This window comes from Columba livia, chromosome 3 (genome assembly GCF_036013475.1).
Source record: "Columba livia isolate bColLiv1 breed racing homer chromosome 3, bColLiv1.pat.W.v2, whole genome shotgun sequence".
In the NCBI taxonomy this organism is placed as follows: Eukaryota; Metazoa; Chordata; class Aves; order Columbiformes; family Columbidae; genus Columba; species Columba livia.
The window spans coordinates 19,259,550-19,284,822 of record NC_088604.1 but is presented as its reverse complement, the minus strand read 5'-3'; positions in this window follow the sequence as shown (position 1 = coordinate 19,284,822).

Genomic DNA, 25,273 nt, shown 5'->3' with positions numbered 1-25,273 from the left:
TCCCTGTAAGTGAATCAGGGATTCTTATGTTACCTCGACCAAATTGTGGTATATTTTTTTTTGTTTTTCACTTAATTTTTAGTACTTTATCAGTTACTATTATGATTGATTTAGAACAGAGGTTGTCGGTTCCTGCATTTCTGTCCTTCTGCATTTCTGTCCTTCTGCATTTCTGTCCTTTACCTGGAAGAATCCTAGTTGAACACCCAGACACTAAAAATGAAATTAAAATTGTATTCATTTCACAGAAGCATAAGAAGAACATAGACTATTTTATACAGAATTAATTTATCAGAAAATTTATTGCAGTAACAATGAAAATGGAGTTTTTCTAGTTCTTTTGCACATCTTTTCAATGGTTGTGCTACATGTCCTCTGAGGAAAAGTTGAACCTACAGCCAATACGTGCTGAGGATACTGGCTAAGGGCTTGTTATTGTAAAGGTGTCAGAAAATTAAATGAAAAAGAACAAAATGAGAGTCTGAGAGAGAAATAATTTCATCTGCTGAAATGTTTCATGTTTGACATATTCAAGTTCAGTGAATGTCAAATAGTGAAGCCATTTCACATGTTTATTTTTACCTTCACTAACTTGGATAGCCTTCCTCTAAATTCCCTGTCTCTTGTACTAACCAGTTCCCGTTTCTGCCCCAGAAAGCATGATGTTGAAAGGATTTTGAGGCAGAGACTGAAATTGTAGCCATGTCATATATTACCCTCCTTTCTGTTCAGTCAGAGCAAATGTGTCATTGCACACCAACCACATGCTGGAAATCTGGCAAAACTACGGCATAAATCCTAAGTCAGCCTACACAGATACAAAAATCTTTCCCTGTGCCTGTGAATACTCTAGGTCTTTTGCTTCTTGGGACCAATGGTGACTTCTGAATGAAGCTCAGCTGTGCAAAAAAATTCCAGCTACAAAATAAGCGTCCAAGTTGGCTTACCTCCAATACCATCTGTGCTTTTAGATCTTAAACATGTATCTATTCAGATGGTTTAACATGTGCAAATTCATTATTTAATTTAAAGTGGCAAAAGACAATGACAACTAAAAGGGGAGAAAAAACACACACAGTGTGGAAACCTCTAATGTTTTTTATTGAAGAGGTTGTGGGGACAGAATACCACTTCTACTGTTGACTGTAAGTGTAGTATTTGCCGAGTGAATGATGTGAAGATCGTCAGTATGTGATGTGTAGTAACTCCAAGTGGAGTTTTGCCTGTGCGTGGTGTTATTCTGAAGTCATAAAATAGTTACTTGCCATAAAGAAAGGCACTTGATTGTAGGTTAAGTACCTGCATTTTATCTAGTCATCATTACGGAAAATTAATTTTTATGCTCCTTTACTTAGTAGATTACAAGGTCTCTCTGGTGTTCTTGAAAGCTAGTACAGAGTAGTAGTGCTGCTACTAGAGTAGTACTTCTTAAATTACTTCTTCACGAAAATAGTTCATCTATAATAGAATATGGATATAAGATCTGTGCCTTTGTGCTTCATTGCGTATATATAATAGATAAAAACCCCCTTGGAGTGCAAGCAAAGTATCCCATTCACAGAATCACAGAATCACAGAATCACAGAATCGACTGGGTTGGAAAAGACCCCAGAGATCATCGAGTCCAACCCTTGGTCCAACTCTAGTCCGTTTACTAGATCATGGCACTAAGTGCCATGTCCAATCTCAGTTTAAAAACCTCCAGGGACAGCGAGTCCACTACCTCCCTGGGCAGGCCATTCCAATGCCTGACCACCCTCTCTTTAGAGAGTTACAGATAAGCCCCGACATTTTATATAGAGACTCAGTGACATGGACCATGAACATGTGAGCTTTGTACCTTTTTTCATTACTTTTACAATATGCATAAAAATCACTTGTAAGAAGTCAGCAGCTAAACTACCCATGTGTAGTGGAAGTCAGTAAAGCATTTGACACAGTTTCCCACAGCATCCTTACAACTAAACTGAGGGAGTGTGGTTTGGATGATTGGGTAGTGAGGTGGACTGCAAACTGGCTGAAAGGAAAGAAGCCAGAGAGTTGTAGTCAATGTGGCAGTCCACCTGGAGGCCTGTATCTAGTGGAGTACCTCAAGGGTCAGTACTGGGGCCTGTATTATTCAATGTATTCATCAATAACTTGGATGAGGGAATAGAGTGCACTGTCAGCAAGTTTGATGATGACATCAAACTGGGAGGAGTGGCTGACACATCAGAAGGCTGTGCTGCCATCCAGCAAGACCTGGACCACCTGGAAAGTTGGGTGGGGAAAAAATTAATGAAATATAACAAGGGCAAGTGTAGAGTCTTGCACCTGGGCAGGAACAACCCCAGGTTCCAGTATAGGTTGGGGAATGACCTATTAGAGAGCAGTGTAGAGGAAAGGGACCTGGGGGTCCTGGTGGACAGCAGGATGACCATGAGCCAGCACTGTGCCCTTGTGGCCAGGAAGGCCAATGGCATCCTGGGGTGTACTAGAAGCAGGGGTGGTTAGTAGGTGGAGAGAGGTTCTCCTTCCCCTCTACTCTGCCCTGGTGAGACCGCATCTGGAATATTGTGTCCAGTTCTGGGCCCCTCAGTTCAAGAAGGACAGGGAACTGCTGGAGAGGGTCCAGCGTAGGGCAACCAAGATGATTAAGGGAGTGGAGCATCTCCCTTATGAGGAAAGACTGAGGGAGCTGGGTCTCTTTAGCTTGGAGAAAAGGAGACTGAGGGGTGACCTTATTAATGTTTATAAATACATAAAGGGTGAGTGTCACGAGGACGGAGCCAGGCTCTTCTCGGTGTCAACCAGTGATAGGACAAGGAGTAATGGGTGCAAACTGGAACACAAGAGGTTCCACTTAAATTTGACAAGAAACTTCTTCTCAGTGAGGGTGACAGAAATTGGAGCAGGCTGTCCAGGGGTGTTGTGGAGTCTCCTACTCTGGAGACATTCAAAACCCACCTGGACGCCTTCTTGTGTAACCTCATCTAGGTGTTCCTCCTCTGGTGGGGGGATTGGACTAGATGATCTTTCGAGGTCCCTTCCAATCCCTAGCATTCTGTGATTCTGTGATTCTGTGAAGTCTTGGCATTGTGGTTACTATAGGCTTTGGCAGTGACTGTGTCTTCACTTCATCTTATTGCATGTTTCTTTCCAAACACCTACAGCATGTCAAGTGTGAAATGTGAGATAATAGTTACATATGTTTCAACTCTACAAGTTGTCATTAGTGGAATGCTATAGCTTGTGTCATGTGGGCAAGCAGAGAAGGTAAGTGGAACAGTTCATCTAGGTCTCAGAGTGCCCGTGTCTAGGGTCTCTAAGTATTGCCCATTCTGGGAGCTGCTAAAACTGCTGACCTTGCTTCAGATTTCCTTCTCTACACTGTTTGGAAATGGCTACCAAATGAAATTTTTACATACTAGAGCCTTCCTAGTTTTTTAAGTAGTGCCCTGCAATAAATCCTCCCTTGGTGCCTATTATATTAGCCTGCCACAATTATTCCAGAGACTTCATGCCAGTCACTTGTCAATCCCATGTTCATTTCTCTGAGAGTAGCAGATTGCTGAACTGTACATACACCACTGTCAGAAAAGTTGCCAGTGATTTCGCTCATAGTTTGCAGTTGCTATTTCCTACTTGGGCACTCTACAAGGAGGAAAATACAAATACTTCTCAATATTTCCCCACTTTTCTCAAACTGTAATTTTTTATTTCATGTTGATGATATGATGCTTTCTTCCCATTCCTCCAAACTGCTGGATGGGTGTGCATCATGCATTCCACCAGTCCATTGGCAATCACTAAACCCTAGATACAGCTGAACCCTTCCTATGTTGGACAGAGACAACAGAGATGGTAGTTTTAAATCAGCAGTTTCTTAGTCTGGCAGCACAAGTAATCTGAGATCATATAAATGCCAGCAACATTTATATGCTGCTCCCCTGATGGGACTGTATACTTTCTCAACACTCTAATACAAATCTTTTCTTCTGGCTGTCCAAATTTTGCTTGGAATGACATCAAGTTGAATGGTTTTCACCAGGTTGAGAACTGTTTCTTGCCCTGCCTTGCAACTATTCCCTGAAGAAGGCAATGAGATGTTCTGCCATGTTGAGGTGGAAGTTGCAGTTAAAAGGTTTTTTTAGAGCATACAGGTGTGTAGGAGGAAGTCTTCAGCATCATCATTATGTAGGTTACCATCATTAACCTACTATTTTCTAGAGATTGGATGTGTAATTAGTGGCAGACAATTATCACAAATTCTTTTCCATCCACTTTAAATTCTTTTCTTTCCCTTATTTGAAAATCTTCTTTTTAAGAGATCAAGCAATTAGTATTATTTCAGCTTCATGAATTCTACTTAGCCTGGGAAGCAAAGTATTATTTATTTGCTCTTTATTGACAGATGATGTGCCTGAAGTAGTAAACTTTGACGATGATTTAATAAGTCAAGCCTTAACCTAGAAGCATTGCAGTGTGACCACGAAAACCTTTCCATATTTTAACATTTAGATCTATGATTGCTGCTTGCATGTTCTATTTATTTATGAAAAAGATGAATTTATTCATTTGTACTTAGTATCCATTAGACAGGGATGATATCCTTCAAACAGTGATGAATTGTCAACTAAGTAGGCCAAAGACTTTTCCTGAACAAGCAGTCTATGTTAACAAATAGCATAACCCACAAAGAAAGCTGAGAACGTCTGGAAGGCTGGCAATGTTTGAATCCCCTGTGTTTACGATACATATGTATCAAATGGCTCAGATGGAGAAAGAAAAAAATCTTAAATCTACATTTCTGCACAATGCATTGAGGGTCTTTTATATTTCTGTACTTGGTTTTTCCCAAATAAGATGCATTGGATATATTACCAAGTGAAGCACAGATTTCATTGAAAAAATATAGTAGTACTGGAGCTACGTTTTCCAATATTTGGTGTTATAATTTGCCAATGCCAAACCAGTGCTGGTGAACATGGGCCACAGGGCCTGTTGTATAGTAAGCTATAAAACGTCAAGAAGCTGCCTGTCATCATTTACTAGTTTACACTCCTGACTCCTATGGCCACAACAGTTTCATTAGAGCAGCTGGCAAATGCATTCAATGTACAAAAAGGCTCCAGAAATCCCACAGAATGTTGTAGGGAGATGAGCTTCTGTTTAACAATATTTGCAAACTGCATATTTATCTGCTGATAAGTTGGTCAGTACTGAATCCTGAAAAAATAGTTTTTGCTGTAGTAGGTGGGGAAGGCTAGAGGAAATGTGTTGTTGAGACTTAATGAGATGTGTGAGGATATAGGAAAAAGTAAAGAAAAATGTGAGACAGCCATTGTACTGAGTAGTTTGATGTAGATATTGGAATGGATGATGATGGAACAGTGTTGGGGTTGTGTAGCGTTTGTAGGTTGCAGAATGCATCTGAGAGATGAGGATGAGGGAGTGTAATTACAGGAGTGGAAAACACTGGCAGTTGTATTCCTGATCACTGGCTCATTGTCATATCTATGTTAGGCATTTGAATAAATAATTTTTGCTCATAACAATGCCTTTCTGTTTTTAACATGTAGGCCCAAAGCAGAAAAATTATACAGTTATGCAGGCAGGGATGCATGTTACTTAACTGATAGTCTGGACTGATGATATTTTCAAAAGAAATAGTGTCATACATTCTAATGTGTTCATTATTGAGTTGGATGCTAGTTCTCCTGTTATCCTCTACAGCTTCTCAGAAATCAGTCTGGCTCCAGAAATATTGCAACAGGGAAATGCTCTCAATTTTATTATAGAAATGGAGGTTGATGGAGGTGTGTTAAAGGGAGGAGGTCTGCAGCTGAGTTAAACTCTTCTCTTAATGTATTCAATTAATTTTTCTCTCTCTGTTTTTTTCCTTTTTTATTTTTTTTTTCCCTTCTCCATAGCACATCAGGGTCCTAAAATAATTTATCCCTTAATAAATTAGGTTTGAGTTTTCAAGGTGAAAGATACTTAAATCCTGATGTGCAGAATAGCCACAGCTGGGAAATGTAATTGCATTCCTATAGCTTCTGATATGTACTAATACATATTATTTCTAGAACATTTTGTCTCATACAAGAAACTATGTGAAATACAGGTGCATGTAAAAGCACAAAAATCATAGCCTATGAAGTGTCTCCATATTTACTGACAGGTGCAAAAATTAACTTGTAAGCATTGAAGGAAAATGTTGTAAATTAATCTCTTTATATCAATCACCTTGAAACCATAAATTTACAGCATTAAAAACATAACATTTAAAATATACATTAGCTTGAGAGGTTTAAAATTTGTTCTGACTTTCTAGTTCTTGCTACTTTAACTTGAAAATAGACATGGAAACAGCAGATATGGCTTTGAAAATTGTGGCATTAAATATTGAAACCATGAAAATATTTTTCAAGTTATTGAAAATTTTAGGTTTTACAGCAAAAGCTAAAAATAAAGAAAGCAGTTCTCTCCAGATCTTACAATAAAAGCATCGCTGGATGTGTGTCTCACACCAGCATGACATGACATTTTCCTGGGGAAACACGTCAGCTGCAGAGACCTTCACCCACATATAGGTCAGTTCTCTTTTGAACAGATGTGAGATAATTGCAAGAGGTGTGAGAGCCTACATAGCTGGGTCAGGGGGTGAATTATTTTCTCACACCAATGTAAACTCTCACTGAGAATAATATTTACATATATGGGAAGACAGAATTTGTCCTAGTGCTTTCACAGGTGAACAAAAGGGCTGAATTTGGTCTTGTGTCTTTAATTTTGTCTCCTCAATTGTATACGAGCCTAATTGAATATTAGCATAATTAAAATTGCTACATATTGGCAGATTGCATTTCACACTGACTTCCATACTGTGACAAGGAAAAGGAATTTGCTTCAGGTGTTACTGCCTTTTCCCAATGGCCTAAATAGAGGGAAACGGGAGGGGGAGCTGTGGGAACAGGTAAAAGGGAATTCTTACATTGCTTTTAATAAAAGAGGAACAATTCCAATTTGTTTTAACCCTACCTGTTCTTACCTAAAAGACTACTTTGTTTGACATAACATAATGGGGATAAGGATGGCATAGTGTTGCCAAGTATAAATATGCTGGGCAGTGAATGCTGGAGAAGGAAAATGAGTACTTAAAGTGGGAGACACTACTGGCACATGAACAACTGAGTATAAATAGCAGACAGGAATAACCACAGGTTGGAAATCTGGAGGTTTCTAACTCATTAGAGTGACAAAGTTCTGCCTCCCAGTAGGAGGAAGCAAACTTTTAAGCACTGTTGAGATAGAAATTGGCAGGTTACTAAAAGATTTGGTGACTGAGCTAGCAGGACACTGCCAGAAAGTTCCTGGAGAGATCTCCAGTTTCTATAAGCAAAAGGAGGTTCACAAGAGGAGCCTAGAAATACCCTAGGTATTAATGCAGTATTTATGAAGAGCTCACTCCTGCTTTAAATTTGTGTTCTGCATCTGGCAGAGGAAAAGTAGGTACCTCTGCCTTGCACATATGCTGAAATTGCTCTCTCTGCTGGCTTCTGGGAAGGGAAAAGAACATCATTGCTGTAGCAAATGCCTGAAATAGCCTTGTTCAGTTGGCTGTCTACAAAAGAAGGATGCATAGCTGTGAAACCCCAGAGTTAGGTGCTTCTTTCTGCCTAGAGTTAGCTACTTAAGCCTGCTAGAAGAGCAGAGTCTAAGGACTTGTCCAAGCTGTTCCTACTGCCCAGCTTAGATGGCTCCCTTGGTTTTTGCTTTGCATGTAATATGCCCAAGTTTAAAACTTTAAATGTGCTTTTCAAAGGTCTCCATGGAAACAGCTTCAGATACCTAAGTCAGTACACCTATCTTGGATGTGATCATCAACAAAGCCTATCAGCCCCTGGAGAAGGGGAATGACTAGCCCCAGTGGGTGCTACCCAGAAGATGGAGATAGAGGTGGAATTCAGTGTTGAATTCACTTCCAAACTTCATCAGAGCAGGAAAAAGCTGCAATGCTCCCAAGAAAACCTGCTCCAGTAATGCATTAGATACCAAAAAAAAAAAAATTAGTAAGGTGTTCATATCTTACAATACTAACAGTGGCATTAAATTCCTCCCTTACCTTCCCCCCCAAAACATAGAAAGTGGTACTTAAATTAACCTAATAGCATGAATAAGCAGAACTCAATAATTAGAACATGTACTAGAGATTTATTAGATGTTCTGTTTTTGTGTGATACTTCCTTCCTTATAGTTCTTCATTACATATTCAGTCACAGGTATTTTGCTGCTCTTTAGTGAACATTTCCCCTTTTCTTAACTGGACATATTTCTTATTAAGCAAATTGAGTCAAGGCATTGGTGAAATTATATAGTAAATATATTGAGCAATATAAAACTGCACATATCAATAAAATACTAGTTCTAATATTAAAAATAGTATAAAATACATTCAGAATTCAGTATTGAAAATATTTTCTTTATGATATTAGAGTTGTTACAATGACAAGAAAATATTTTAATGTCGAACTCAAGTTCATTTGTTCTTTTTTATTCATACCTGTCTTACAATGCTGTTATTGTGTATGGTAGTATTTTATTCTATATACTTTAGACAAAAACAATGTACCTGTGAAATATTGGTTTGTACAGAATAGTAGTGCAATAGTAACTGAAAATGTTATTTCCACTGCCTCATACAATGTGATCTGCTTTTAATTCACACCATAGCTAAATCATTTTATCCTACAAATAAAATATTACAAAGTATTCTTATTCTAGCTGGGCTATGTTATTTGTCAGTAATTTTTTGGCTTCTTGAATAGAGATTTAAGCTAAAAAACTCTGCTGTTGCTAATAAATAGGGTCATTTTAATCATTATTTGCGAGTGAAATGAATAATCTTAGTACTTAGCTAGGAGCTGTAAAGTAGCACAGTTAACCTTGGATTTATCTGAATTAGAGACCAGAAGAGTACTAACTGAAAACCAAAACAATTCCTATACCCATCACTAAGACTGTAAGTCTACATTAATAACTTGGCAAGGGGAAACAAAAAGAGTTGCCTCTTTCACACAGGCTCAAACCTGTCCCTCAGCAATCGGAGGTGGTGCTGACAAAGCCAGACATGCTGTCCTACTACCCTTGCCTGCCTCATCCTGGACTGTGATTGAATTCCAGACCATGAAAGGCGACAGAAATCTGCACCACACGTGGGGTGGCTGCTGTGAGATGGAAGACATAGATACTTGTGTTGTGCTTTCACAGCAGAGAAAATCCATGTGCAGGCTTCAGGCTGAAGACACGCTCACAATTAAGCTTGTTGTGACTTTCTAGGTTCTATGCCTCATTAATGTTGCCAGTGTACCCTGATGACCGAGTCTGCTAATGGTGCTGATGGGACAAAGCACAGCTTTTCTGAACTATTTGAGCAAGGAAGACACAAACCCTTGCATGATAATACCTGTAGTAATAAATGTTCAACCTCTGTGCACCATTTAGGTGGTATTCATATAGTATGATCTTCTTAAGAAGAGCAATTTTTAAAGTTTTTTGTTTTAATTCCCAGGATAGAGGCAGCAGCTGCTTTTCCAGATAATGGGGCTTCTCTGGGTGTGGGAAATTACTGAAAAGACTGGAACCTGTGGTCTCTCTGGGCTGTGTGGGATACTTGCTGTCAGTAAAGCTGGTCTGGGAGTGGGAGTCAGGTGTACACCTGCTAGCAGTTCCATGGGTTCTCCGAGAGGCTGGAGGATGCTGCTAGAGAGGTGCTCATGCAGTGATTACACATTTGTCTAGTTCAAACAGAATCTTCTACAATAGACTTGTGAATGTTTCCTCTTCATGAAAATGAAGTATTTGGGATTTATGCAGGATAGCTGTTGAGAGGTGCATCATGGTGTTATTTAAACACCTTCATCTGATACTTTTGCATCCTGCAGGGATTGTGTTGGAACAAAACCACTAAGGATTAGAAGATACTGAACCACTAAGATGCTTACTACTGTTTCTAAGGAGAACAATAAGTATCTAAATAAGAAACAACTAAAACAAAAGTTAGCCCATTTTGCTAATTTATGGCTGAGTCTTATGTGTTTATTTTTATTTGAATTGTAGTAAATCCTAAAGCTAAGCTCTGGTTATAAGAGATAATCAGACAAGGAAGTCAGAGACCTTGTTATAATTTTTAAACTAGCCATGACAGGACCCATCTTCAGTAGACCATCTGAACATAAGATGAACCCTTGTGCAGAATAAAAGTATAATGAAATTCTTCAAAGTTATTAAACATCTGCTTTTAGAATTACATTAGAAAATGCCTACTTGCAAAAGTACCAGCATTATACCCTGATACTGAATTCCCTGGTAATGAATTAGAGTCCATGGAAGCGATTTCTGACTGTAATTCATTAAGAATTGTTTATCAAGTTTCTTATCACATGATTTTCCTTGTGACTAAAGTTTTCATGAGATAACCTATAAATGAGCCCATCCAGCAAAAGATTGCACAACACTCTAATAGGCCACAAATTGGATTGCTGGACAATCCTCTAATCTGTTGTCTCTGTTCTTCTTTCTCTATAACTAAGGAAAAAAAAAAAAAGCTGTGAGCAGCTGTCAGTTGTAATTATGCCCAACTCAGATAAAATGTCCTGACCTGTGTGAGGCAGGTCAAATGTCAGAGAAGGCTTATGGGAAACAGTAGAATGTTGAAGTCTTCTAAATAAGCTTTGCAAGTATTTTCCCCTTTTGTAGAAAATAACTGTGGATTTCTAAACCAGAAAGATTATGGAAAATGTCAAAGCATGTCTACAACGACCCTGTTCTATACTAATCTCCTGTCAGGCATATTGATGGGTTAAGTGGCTTAATAATTATTTCACCATCAGAGATGACACATATTGATGCTTCTTCAGGAGTCGACTTTATAATATTTTTTGTCTAGATTAGACCAGCTTTAGTCACAATGTTTAATGCTGTATGTGTATATATATTTGTGATAAAACTTGTATTAATTTGACTGAATTTGCTAGTCCATTCAGTTCTACCCAGTAATCCGTTGTACAGGCAATGAATTAATAAAACCTGAAGTTTACAAGGAAAATCATACCAATTTACAATACCAAAATTTGGTACTTCTCCAGGCTACATTGGTACCATGTTTGTAGATTGTGATGGTAGTTATAATACTCTGTAACTTTTTTTATTAGCTGGAGGAGTGATTTGAACTAGGGACTTAGTCATGGAAGGACATTTTTGGCCAACACGGTGATTACTAAATGAGAAATGAACCATCAAACCCATGGTTTTGTGAATACAGCCTGAAATGTTTTGTTCAAGCTGAAGTAGTCTCTTTCATGCATGATACCACCATTTTTCATTAGTAAAAAACCTGTATTTGTTAAATAAATACAGCTGAAATGATGTGCCTAGTTTGAAATGAAGCAGGTTAAATGTGGAGAATAGGGACCATGATCAGCACTTAGAAATGTTGCAGACTGAAGTAATTTTCTGCTATGTATTGGTAAATAAGATGCTAAGTCAGGGATATATGACAAGGAGTGAGAACTAGGATATTCTGTTCAATCTGTAGTACTCTTAACTTGTACGTTAATATTATTGCTGTGCTTATTTATCAAGCATTAAATGTATATTAAATGGCTTTACAGACAAATAGATTGCTGGCTTGCAAACACAGACGAATCTTGTTGAATTACAGTATGAATTATTACTCTCTCAGTTCTTATACCACTTCCGTAGCCAACAATAAATATGTTTTCCTTGGACATGCTAATGGAGAGGACACCTTGGCTGAATCCCCCTACCCTTTCTCTACTTTTTTCTTTCTTCTTTATTGAAAGATTGCACTTATGGTGTGTTGCTAGTTCAACAGAAGTGGTCATTATGTCCAACCTCGAATCATTAAAGGATGTTGGGTCACTCCTTGATGAATTTATATTAGTCTGACTCCACCTAAATTTTCAAAGCAAAATATGTAATATTTTGAGGCCCTGAGGTGAACAGAATAAATATTGTAAATAAACAAGTGTCCTTTGAATACTGTCCTGAGAATATTAATATATAAACCAGTTATCTGTTGAGTCATACTAAGGTTGTTTGAATTTTGCTGCTGCTGCAAATATATTTTGAGTGACCTTACAGTTCTTCTTATGATGCATAATAAACAGAATCACTTCTGTTCTTTTAAAAAAAAGCATGTAGAAAAAAATATTCAATTTTATGTGAACATAATCTATGTAGACATTAATTTATGTAAATGGTAATACTTCCAGCAGTATTTTCCCTCTAGCTCTAATCAGCGAGGACACCTCTGTGTCAGGTACTTCTCCATTATTATTTCTTCACTGGCCTTTTATCTTTCTTATCTTTAATGTTGTAGGTGATATGTTTTAGATTAACGTATCAGTGCTGAAAATGCGAAAGTCGGGTTGATATAGAAATCTTATAAATATTTCTTATTCTCTGTAAAGATGTTATTTGGAGCCACGTAATTTGCATGCCATGGTTAGATGTCTGTTCAGACGAGAAAAATATGATAATTTTCAGTAGAGTTAGAGGGCTTGTTGTATTACAGTTTTGCTTTATTACTAGGATTATACCAATTCTAGGGGATAAAAAGGTGAGTTCTGGCTCCATATCAGTTATATGGAGTGTTCTAGATGCGAAAAGTTTCTATAAGGATTGTTGGTCACGTCAGTGGAACAGGTCTCCCAAGCAGGATACAAGGATTTGCACAATGCTGTCTGTACAAAAACCTGACGTTTCAGTGCAGAAATACTGTTTTGGTAGCTGTCCACCCTTGAACTGCCTTGAATATTAGCATTACCCGCAATGGTACATTCTTTTGCTTGCTGAGAAGTTAATTCCAATATTTTCCTGCTATAGCTATTCCAGTCACAGAAAGATGCTTGTGATCAATAAAGAGAAGCTTTCATTTTAGGCATCAATCCTTTATTCATAAATATGGATATTTTCAACCTTCTAGTAATAATGCTCACAATCTCTTTTTTTTCTTCAAAGAATGGCAGAAATAGATTGAAGTCATTTCACCAGACCCTGACACACCATAAAACTAGTAGGCAGATAATGCTGTATATCACAAGAAAGTGTAACGGTTGATGCCTTTTTAGCTGTTCTCTAGATACCACCTGGGCAGCAAGAAGGGCAGGGTCTATCTTCTGCTGCTGTGCAGAGTCAGTGATCCTCTCATCTCTGCCCTTGATCAAAACACCTGTGTACAAACTATGATTACCTGTGAGAAATAACTCATTTCATAGGAGATGTCTTGCCATGCCAAAGTGGATAATAGATAATGTGATTTTTGCATACTGTCAACTGTCACACATTTATGTAGGAGTTATAAACTACAATCTGATAAAACAAACTGCTGACCCTGGTTGCCTTTCAGTTCTCTGAATTGGACACTTCACACCTGAAGTCACCAGTCGGGGAAAGAAATTTTAAAACGGCAATTCCTGACACATAAGGAAAAGAAAGACACTGGGATAATTGAAATTTGATGACAAAAAATGTTGATCTTTAAAACAGAGCTGAAATTTGTTATTTTCTTTGCTTAGGAAACAAATGTCAGAATATAAGAAACTGTAAGATTCTGTTATGTCTTCTGCATCTTCACCAGTAATTAAGTGGTTTGCTCTGAATATTTGTATTATATTCATTTCAAATAATCGTATGAAGAAGTTTAATTAGTGGTTTCCATGTGCCCTTATTATTGGATATATGGTATGACTCAATAGGTGTACGTGTCTATACAGAGACTTCATCTCTTCTGCCACTTTTGTCTGTACCTCAGTGCTTGTTTCATACCCTAAAAAAGATAATTTGTGTGTCCTTGAAATGACAGTTTAATGTTATACAAAATACACATGTTAAAAGAAACACAATAACTTTATAATAATGTTAATTATGATATAGTAAAATATTGTAATCAAAACCCATTCACAAGAAAAAAAGAACAATTGAAATCTTATTTTTAACAGATATCTAACAAAGATTGGTATGGTAAATTTGTGAAGCATTTAAATGATCAATGTAACAACTTTTGTTTATTAAGCATAAATATTGACTTCTGAAATACAGTTCCTGCTGGTTTTAATCCAAAACCACTAAAATTAGAGAAGCTTGAAATTCAAGTCTTATAGCAGAAACATTTTCTAGCTGAAATATAATGAAGAAGAGAAACGAAAAGCCTTGGCCAGACTTTGAAAAGTTAAGAAATCTTAGTGAGACATAGCTAGAAGCATGGCTTTTTACCAGTATCAGTTATTGTTATTTTCACTATAAAACATTTTGTCAAAGAAAACACTCAAATGTGAGAAACAAACAAACAAAAAACCCCAGCAAAACAACAAACCCTCCCAAACTAAAAACAAAACCCCAAAGGCATTTTAGAATGTTTAGAGGTTTAAATGTCTAAAGTGGATTTTCAGAGCTATTTAAAAAAAAAAAATCTTCCAAGTATTATTTTCTTATAATTTCTGAAGTTTCTTTTAGTCCTGACTACTGTACTTGGTAATTTCTTATCTGTCATTTTTCCTGGTAATGAGTAAAAATTCTAATGACCTGAAAGGTCTCCAGGTACAAAACCCAAGAGCCTGTTATCGATACTTAATGGCTTTCATCTCCCACTGAATCAAGCCTTGCTGCAGTTTAACATTTCCCATCTTAGTTAATCAATGCCACCCTTTCTTATTTAAAGGAAATATTCTAAACTATAAATAGAAGCAAGATAATACAATGTATCTAAAATACTATGTAATAAATATGTACAATAAATAATACATGATTTTGCAAAAAACTACTCCATCTGATCATGTGACTAATTAAAAAGAATCACTGGTAAATTCTGTGTGTGTTTATGAGCATTTGACAGAATAAGGTATGTATTAAGAAAGAGTAACATATGGAATGCCAGTGTCTAGTTATTCAGCTATTGCATTCTGCTTCCATCTAAGTTCTTAAAGACCCGTGATCAGTTGTCAGTATAATTGTAACATCACATTCTTAAAAAAAATTGTTTATTAAGACTTTCTTCAAACCAGTATATCAAATATTGGTTCTCACTTTTTAAGAAGGTCTTGCAGCTAGTGTGTTCTTATGATGCAATTATTTATCTGCATCTGCTGCTTTTCTCCATCCTATTCTCCCTCTGCATGGTAAAAATCTACCACTAGTGTGCAAATTGAGTAACATCTTGCCTGGTCCCTGTCTGTTGGCTGCTAGAGTGGTTAGGGATGGACTGCTCAGGGAACACACGTGGCACCAGTAAGGCTGGTTCAGTGTGGCACTCGTGCAGAGTGCATGTTCTTGCCAACTACATGGTGGTTACGCTAAGTAAAAGAACAGAGGAGGCAAAAAAACCCCAAAACCCACACCTCCCCACTCCAAGAAAACAGAAGAAAATTGCACTAATCAGTTCCCACCCACCCAGAGCCATTTTGTGCTTTGTTCACAGGGTCATTACTGGTATGACAATATCATCTCTTTGTTTTTAGAATCTGTCATCTCCTGTCTGACGGGCTTGACTCCAGGGGTGAGTACTGATAAGGATGTGGAAGCTGCTGGGAAATTCCATGCAGAATCAAGGGATCTGTTTAAAGCTTGAAGCAGCTGCATAGTCTCACTTACACCTGCCTGCAAAATTGAGGATTTGGTGGGGCAGCTCACCACAAAGGTTTCCTTACTCTCTTGTTTTCAGGTAGGCTGACAATTCTAATGGAACAGGCAAATTATCATGTCCTTCATATCAAAAAACTAAACAGAGGATGGCCTGACATTTCTTTAGTATACAGAAAGAGTTATTTTAATGAAGAGAAATAATGTTTCTGAATGAGAAAAATGAAAATAACAAAATGAACAAAACCAAACAAACTCTAAACCCACCCCAAACGAATCAAACAAGAAACTCCAAACCAACCCTGCCCAATTTTTGTGTCTGATTTCCTAGCCACCTTTGGTTTGTTTCTCTGTCATTAAGAAAAAAAACAAATCAGAACTGTGATGGCAACTGTAGGTGACATTATTCAATGTTTTTTGCATTCCAGTGAGGTGTAATTCTGATTCTCATACTTAGGATTGTCTTACTTGGTTGCATAAATGTTCCTTATTTTAAATCCTTGTGTTTTTAAACTTCCAGTTTAAATTTTCTGTTAGGTTTTGTTCAGAAAGATGAAACCAAAGGAGGGGGCAGGAAGGGAATTGTTTCCTTTGCAGGCTTTAAGAAACATTATGAAAACATTTTAATGAGTTGATGCTTCATTCCAAAATTTTATATTATAGTAGCTTTAATACTAAAATGGCTGATGGTCATAAACTAACATTTGAATGAGAAAAAGTACACAGTGTGCGATGCTCTTGTGTTCTCTCGCTGAGGTTTATTTGATTTGACTTGTGCATATGTGTAACTCACAAATTATACAGCACACTTTGTATTAATTTGATTGCAATACTGTATAATTTTTGTGGTTTAATAAAATCATCTACATGCTCAGTTCCTCAGTCTCCTGAATTATTCCAGTACAGCACAAATCAATTAAAATTTCTAAATATTTATTTCAAAGAAATGCAAAGAAGAGTGAAGGGATCTTCTCCAGTTGGTAATGTTTTGCCTTTTACAGAGGCAGGCAATTCTTAGTGGACCAGGAACTCCCTGTTTATTGAACATCTTAATATTTCTTTATATTTTAAATTCTTAATGAGTAAAAGTTCATAGCTTGGGCCTAAAAATGAAGCTCAAATATATCCATTACAGTGTGATAAGCAAACTACCATTTTTTTAGAGAAAGAGGGGCAAATTCTTCTGGGTTTCATGGAACTGTTATGATTAATTATGTTAACTAAGGTAGTGGCTAGAAATTCCTGAGAATGGCACCCTCCTATGTTATTCTGTGCAAGCAGAGATTGCATGGTGGGGCTTAGAAATAGGCAACTCATTCATTAGGTGAAAGAAACCAACTGTAGAAACAAACATTCTGAGAAAAGTAGGACTGGGAAAATACTTTTCAGCAAGCTATTTATATACAAAAAGTTCAGGTTGAGATTGATTGAAACTGTAATTTCAGGTTGATGTTTTAAGTTTTAATAGAATATGAAGGAGATAAGAAGGAGATAATGCTTTTTTTTTTTTTTTTTTTTTTTTTTTTTTTTTTCCTAAAAACCCCATGGGTAGAATGCTTAGTTAGATTTGATAGAGTTTGGGTTGAAATCTTTTTGAAACAGCTCTTTCATCCCAAGAGATGACAGTATATTTAAGTCTTGGTGTATTTCAATCCGCCCTGCTGAAGCTGTTCCACTTTATTTAGAGAACTTGAAATAATAGTAGGATTATGAACCAAATTCTAAATTTCTCTTTTGATTGCCTTTAACCTCCAGCCCCTAGGGTCATACCCAGGCTCTTGTTCAGTGAATAAATTTAGTTGTGTAGAGTCCCGTTTCACGGAAAGTTGTATCCTGGAGTGGATCCTGGGAAAAAGAGAGCAAGTGATCAAGTGAATGAAAGATGTGTAATAAAACCTCAAGTAAGTCAAAACAAGACTGTTAGTTAACCCCAGTCATCACTTTCAGTATCTTTTGGAGTACTTCAATTTATAACCTTAATAAAGTTCTTCTAATTCATGTATTTTTGTGTAATTAATACATAAATCCTTGTTTTTATTGAATAGAATTCCCATCTTGCTTCAGATAAAACTTTGGGACATGTTAAGGTTGTGTAACATACACACCCATGCTCCTTTAGAATTAAAAAATATGATTCTAATAAAACCTAAAATCTGCAAATGTTTTCTTTTTGGACTTCATTTTTGTTTGGGTTTTTACTTAAAACTAATTTTTTTCCCCAAACCCTCCTTAGAGCCACAGCATTACTTTTGTCAGTCTTGCATCTGGATGCAACAATCAACTGTTCTTGCAAACTTCCAGAGGAAATTTAACGTAGAAAACCTGTGGAAGGTCAGCCAGAGTTAATATGATGTGTCATGCTGACAAGGAGAATAAGAATGGGAATAAACCAGGTCATAATTGGCAGAAAGTCTATTCCCTTCATAAAGTTCTACTGGATAAGTCCTGCCTCTCTTTCATTCTGGAGTAATGATAGGCAACGTGAAGTTTCTGCACTGAATAAGCAATTTAATCTGACCTTTGTCATGCAGAGCAGAACTGCCAAACATGGAGTTTTCCAGGTCTTTTGATCAGTATTGGAGAGAGAGGAGGAGTTTAAATGCAAGGAAAGGGAAGAGATGCAAGAGAGAGGGAGAAGAGTACTGACTGGCCAACAATTTTACGTAATACAGGTGCTAAAGGTGCTGATAAAATGGGTTTAACATATTCCTGTAGGCAGGGTGATAATTTGTATTCACACAAACACTTTTCCATTGGTGCAATAGTTACCTCTGCAATGGGAAGCAGAGGAGGAACAGCAGAGGAGAAAGCAAGCAGAAAACAGTCAGAAAAAGGAAGGGAAATAAAGGAATGAGGAAAATTAAAAAGAAAGTGAGTGTCACAACAGTTTGTAAGACCTGGGAAGTTCTGTGAAAAATTCTGATGAAAAATTCTGATGAAAAATTGGAAGTGGATGTTACCTACAGTAGGAAGGAGGAGGCTGTGTTTGAGAACTGAACTGGGCAAGGAAAAGTTTTGCACTCTTGTACTTCACACACAAACAACTGAATTGCCTGCAAGCAATGCATCTGGGTTTCAGATGAGTTGTGCCCTGGCTGCAGAAACACCACAGCCACTTCCATGACATGGCAGTCGTGGTTTGACAATGTTTAAGCTCAGGTACAGCATCATATAAACACAATTTTTCTCCTTCCAATTGGGCTCACTTGAGGATTCACCTTGTGGACCTGAGCCGGCTCTGCACAGAGCTGCTGGGACCTGTAAATTGTTCCGCAGTGTTCCCAGTTTTGGGGGTTCCTTAGCTGGTGTGCAGTGGTAAGTGCAAGATGGCTTTGTGCATTGGTTAGCTTTGTGGGATAATTTGAATATGAAATTCCTTTGAGAGCTTATATTACAGTACAGTGGCTTGGATAAAATATAGGCTGTCAGTGTTTCCACGGGACCTTAGCTTAACCAATACACACTTTCTTTACTGGTAGCTACTACCACAAAGTGAATTATTGAAACTGAGCCAGTCATATAGCAACTCTCTAGAATCCAGTGTCTACGAAAAAATAATAAAAGTAGAATCTGCACAATCTAGAATGTCAAGGAAGAAAGAACAGACCACAGTACTGGTTTGCAATAGCATGATATCTCATAAAAGTAAATTCAGGTATAATAGATGAGAGTTATCATTAGGGATGAGAGTTATCATTAGGGCCTGATATCTAGATTTGAGATTTTAAGTTTGAAGTACACATGCATGCTGCTGAATCTGGAGGTTCTGCTTTAGAAACCCAGCTGTTCTTCCTGTTGTGACATTAGGGCAGAAATCTCTGTGTGGTCATGTGTATCACTTGGAAAATTAGCTCTGGGACAGATTTTCTGAAATAAAAGTATTTAGACTATTATTATAAACTTAAAAGGTTGGATTTTTTTTTCCCCTGAAACTTGTCCAAGTACTTCATGTTTTAATTTAGACACAAATATTTGTATAGAAGTCTGAGGCTGGTAGAGACACCCCTTGCTTTTTCTGTAGATTCCTAATCCTACTGAATGTTTCAGTTCCTACCTAAATAATTCTGATACTAATCCAGTACACTAAGTCCAGGTATACAGACTTTGTAATTACTTATAATCACATATGATTGCAAGATAAGTGGCTGCGTACTGTTTATCGCTGTAGAGCTGAACATTCCTCATGCATTGCAGGTTATAGCTATTAATATTATAGTAATGACCTAATATCACAGACCGATTCAGTTACTGTGGTCCAATGTTTTGGTTTCAAGTGGTTTTTCCTGGTAGGTCATTTCTGAAATGGTGGTTAATTCTAGGAGCTCATGGGGAGCGAATGTTACTAATGATTTAAAAGAAGCCAGTTATTTAGATTAGCTTAGAATTTTTTGTACCATGTTTATTTTTTGTTTAGCCCTCACTAGTGGCTTTTGTTCAGAACTATTACATTGCCCAAAACAAACAATGGTTCATAATAATAAAACAGGGAGACAGAAATAATGTAATCTGGACAAAGATTCATAATACATTTGTGCCATGTTATATTTGAAATGCTTGACACATTTTACTTAGCAACATGTCTACAATTCACATATGTTTTGAGACCATCACATGCCTTTTTAGCATTTTGCTTTCAGGACTACTTCCCAATGCTTCAAACAGGCAGTCTTTATGAAACAACCTGATGAAAAATTCTGACTGTTTTCATCACTTATTCCTTACCGCTTTCTCTTAAAGCTATTATTTTCTAATCATGAATTAGCTAAATATGTCAGTCTCTGCTATTTACTTTGACAAATACCTCAAGGCATGTTATAAGTTTGAACCTGTCTTTGAGTTTGTTTTCAGTGATAGGCTGCTCTGTAGAACAAAACCCTGGCTATTACCTTCTCTTAATTTCTTTGCTGCTATCAACAGCAATGAGTATCAAAGGATTAATTTTTAATAATGCATGTAAGCAGTCATAAGTGAACTTTCCTGCTATAGAGTTCTTAATCTATTTGTAGAAACAGACCAATACCCCAAAACCAAATCTCTCTGGATTCTAGAGCTTTCCCTTGCATTTTATTTAATAACCGTTTAAAGATGATTGATTTGCTTTGGAAAGGCTTGGCATTAGTGAATTTCCAGATGTTATGGCACTGTGTGAAGCTTTACAAATGACAAATAGTACATGTATTTTTTTTTTTACATCATCTTTTTGAAGACGGCAATAGGGATGATTGTAGCTTCATCACCTTCCTGATCTCTGACTATATCCTTTCAATTTTCTGATTTTGTTCATTGTCCAAGTTTCTAAATGTTGGATATTTTTCCTTCTATGAGTTTGTTTTCCTTTGAATAGTGTTTATTTGAATTCCAGGTCTGAATACTCACACCTGTTGTTCCTATTTCTAGGAGACTAAGCAGCAGTGTACAATAAGGAGCATTATAAACTTACTTCTATTTTTTTTTTATTTTTATTTTTATTTTAAGGACTGGAATGAAAGCTGTTAGAGAATAGAGATCTGTAAACAACAATACAGATGCATATTTATCTTACCTGATGCCTTATCACATCCTCATGTGAAACCTGGAAAATCTAGGGATTTTAAGCTGCACCATATGAAACTTGTATCTTTCTGAGACTACAATGAAGGGTGGAAAAGAAGAACCTGAGGTTACTAGACTCATTCCACCCTTTAGCCCTTTTCTTAGAACCAATATTGTAGGCTGACGGCAGCTAAATCTGAAGTCACTAAATGAATATATGTAGTGTCGTTCCTGAAACTTCCAGCAAACATAAATTGTTATGTTGTATTTTAAATGATTTTTTTTTTCTATTTTACCAATAGCTCAATACAAAATCAGATTTTGGCATTTATATCGTAAAATCTCTATGGTCTACCTCGAAAGCAAAACTCTCCTAGGTGTCATCTACTGTCCTAGGTGTCATGTCAATTTTTGTCACAGTGTTTGAATACAAGTCATGACTTCTCAACCTGTTTTTCTATTGAAATAAGGTTCAGACAATCCAGCTGCCCAGCTGTCTTATTCTATGCCAGTCCTTCTTAGTAAATTTTGAGGTACTTTACTCAGACCTGGAAAGGAGGAGAAGGTCACTAAGACTGTGAATGTTTTGTGAAAACAGGCAGCATGGTAAAGAGGCAAGTCTTTCCTGGCCTATGGGAAAAATGAATTCAGATGTTATTTGCAAGAGTCCTTATTAGTATGCCAGCTATATGTAGGCTTACACATTCTTAAATTTAAAAGTCAGTTAATCACAATAAAATAGTCCACTAGAAACCAGATTTTACTGGTTTCTGGTGTAAACGCAATAATCTACTTATTTGAAGCGACAATCGTGTATCAGAATGCCGGCACAGGCCTCTGAATACAAACGTAGTATGGATGTGAATACCCACAAACCAAGCAAAAAAAATATACTTCTGTATGTTCAAAATAAAATACTCAATCTCTTTAAAGAAAGCTAGAATAAAGGATTTTGACAATGCCTTGCTACAAAAGAAACTGATGACAAATTGAGAGAGTTCTATACAAACAATACATAATTTTTGGCTCATGGGAAAGTGCTATTTTTGAAAAATGAAAGCATTTCATTTCTGGGAGACAAAGCCACTGTTGTAAGCAGGTACACAGGTCTATCTCAGGCTCATAGGAGACCATGGCTCCAGAAAGACAGGTTCATACCTCCTCCCTGTCTCTTCCAGAAAGTATACTGAATGCTGTTTGCCTGAGAAAGTTTTGAAACCTAATACGTCCCCTGCAAAGGCACATTGGGATTCCTGGTAACAGCTAGCATCGGTGTTTCAAAGATGCTGTGGTATGAAGATCTGTATCTTTTAGGTACCCAGCCTTGGTGGTCAACTGCTTCTCATTCCTTGGAGAAGCCCCTGTTTTTTTTGCAAAGAGGCAGGAGGAACTTCACATCTGTGTCTCGCTCCCTCTTCCCGTCCTAGAAAGAGCTCTAGACATCCTGCACCTCACATTCTCACCAACCTGTTCTGCTGTTTCCCTTCCAGCTTCTGTCCTGATCCTGATCCACACAAGGCTCTTCTCGGTGGCAAACAATGATAGGACAAGGGGTAATGGGATCAAGCTGGAACACAAGAGGTTCCACTTCAATTTGAGAAAAAACTTCTTCTCAGTAAGGGTGACAGAACACTGGAACAGGCTGCCCAGGGAGGTTGTGGAGTCTCCTTCTCTGGAGACATTCAAAACCCGCCTGGACACGTTCCTGTGCCACCTCACCTAGGCATTCCTGCTCCAGCAGGGGGATTGGACTAGATGATCTTTTGAGGTCCCTTCCAATCCCAAACATACTGTGATACTGTGACTCAAAGCCCAGGACAGTCCCACTCCCAGCCTGCTTATCCAGTCCTTTCCAGGATCTTTGTTTGCAAGCCTCTTTATTTGTTTTTCTTGCTTGCACTATCATATTTATTTCTCATTTTTTCTCTGATCCTTCCCCAGCCTATTCACTTTCCCTGCATTCTTCCCCTGCTTCCAATGCTCATTTTGACTCTAAAACTCTGGTCCCATTTAGAAGCTCTTGATTATTGTGTCTATCACTGTCACTTTCCTTTTACCCCTCCAGTTTCCAGTCTCTCTTCCTCAGCCAGTTTTCTTTTTCTAATGATCTTCACGCATCTTTACAGCTGACTGTTTTCCTTCCTGTATTTTCAGTCAGAAAAAGTTTTACTCTTATGTTGAAGTCTCTGGAAGGGGTCCTACAATTTGCAGGAATACAGATTTCATTACCCATTCTATTGGCCATTTTTGGTAATTATGTTTTTTATCAGTATTTTTGCAGAGATACTTAAATGTACACCACTGACTCAAAATCCAGCCCTACTGAAATTTGAATCCACGCCTCGAATTCTGGGATGGTCAGATCTCTTGAAAGAAAAAGATCTAAAAATAAACATAGCAGTTTAGATTTCCTTTTATTTGTCTTCATAGCTGAATGGATTCATTTAAACATTTTTTTTTTTTTTTTCCCCAGAAGATTCCCATGTGAGGTGGAAAATATTAAAATGTGGTAAAATTATACATGAACAAAAATCAAAGTTTTATACTGAGGACTGGCGGGTAACCTTGAAAATAGACTCTTTTACTTGTCAGAGTTGCTTTCACCCCACTTTTCTTCTCCTCCTACTAAACACGCATGGTGAGCTCTATGCAGATAGACATTCACTGGCTTTAATCAGGCTTTATGAAACACTGCAGCCTTACTTCTGAGATCTCCTTATAAATAAGCAGCTCATTTTTGTATCACCTCAAGCAGAGGAACTGTCTGTCTATGAATGTGTGCATCAAAGACTGCAATGGGTTCTTATCTGTTTTTACCCTGTAAGTATTAGTAGACCATAAATTAAATACTGACTGTGGTCATAATAACAACAGGCACAGATTAGCTGAAGACATCAATAATAGCCATCTTCTGCTGGGCATTAATTTAATTGCTAAGGAAACAAATGTGTAGCATCCTGAGGTGCAGAAGGAGGAATGGCTTTCCTGAAAAGTGATGTAGAATTTTAGGATCTCATTGTACTGGTATTTTCTGGGCAGTGCAGAATGACTACAAGTTGCTTGTAAGTAGCAATATTTTTTCACTTATTTGAATTTGGGATCTCTTCAATTTAAATTGTCCTTACAATGAGAAGATATGCTCTAATATACATGTAATTACTTTGAATAAAATATCGTATCTTCTAGGCTTTTTACTTTGAAAAGAATAGAAATCCTGACTTTATGGTAGAACAATAGCATTCTTAATGCTGTTAATAGTCTCTTGATAATACTAATTACACCTAATCACAGATTACTTTTAATTAATTTTTTAATAACATGCAAAATAATCTAACAGACAAGTTATTAATGTCTTTTCTAAATGTGTTGATAACGAACTATAACATACTTTAACTGAATATACTTACATGCATGCTTCATTTTAGCTGTACTTCTGTTGACCTTAATAGAACAATTTGAAATAATGATCAAATTCTTTGCAGAATCATGATCCAGTTCATTCAACAAAATACTTATTATTCTTTTAATTATTATGAAACAAGGGCTACCATGTTTTTAAAATATATTTATTCTAAAATAGTGGTTTATTGTTAAGGTTATTTCCTGTATTCCACTTTTTTTTTTTTATTAAATCTTGCTTTATTGCCATTAACACTAGAAGTTAGAGATATTACTGCCTCATGAGATTTCTTTTGCCTTCTAGTTAATAGCTGATTTAGAGGGTTGCAAAAACACAATTTACTTACAGTTTCTCTGTATTTTTGTTTTTGATAAAGTCAAAACCAGAAAACAGAATATTTACTGAAAATTAAAAGCAAAGACCAGAAAAATAGGCATTTATTGAAACACAAAATGTTCAATCCGAATTGAAGTTTCAAGGTTATTTTCTTGTCAATTGGACCATTTTCTTCTTTGTTGGTTCGGATATTTGCCATGAAAAGTGCCAGTACCTTGGCATCTGCCAGTTCTACAGCTATTCCTAGCTTTAGTTTTTCTCTGTCACAGGAGAGATATGATGCTGAATGCTGTCAAGATGCTACAGATAATACCTGCCAAGGGGCAGATGGACCTATGAAGGCCACACAGAACATTCTGGAAC